This window comes from Eurypyga helias, unplaced genomic scaffold (assembly GCF_000690775.1).
Source record: "Eurypyga helias isolate BGI_N326 unplaced genomic scaffold, ASM69077v1 scaffold24098, whole genome shotgun sequence".
Lineage (NCBI taxonomy): Eukaryota > Metazoa > Chordata > Aves > Eurypygiformes > Eurypygidae > Eurypyga > Eurypyga helias.
Window position 1 is genome coordinate 1 of NW_010269211.1, and position 327 is coordinate 327.

A 327-nucleotide genomic window follows, 5' to 3' on the forward strand; every position below is an offset into this window, starting at 1 on the left:
CGGTGAGTGTGCGGTGTCAATCAGAGGGGTTTTGTGTCTCCTTGACTCCTGACGGTCCGTGGCTGAGGTGTCCCGGGTGGCACCACAATGAATATGAATAGGGGTCCTTGCTAAATGGGACAGTCAAAGCGCACCGCCCTGAATAATGGCACGTCATCCTAACTAGACCATTATACATAGGAGGGCTCCTTTTGTCTCTGCTCTCTGCTGCAGCTCTATAAAAGCCCCTCTTTTCCAGGCTGAGGTTAGTCCAAGCACACACTAACTAGCCATCCTGTAAAGAGGCTGAGCAACCGGGGGGGAGAGAGAGCGGCTGGCGAGAGAAGG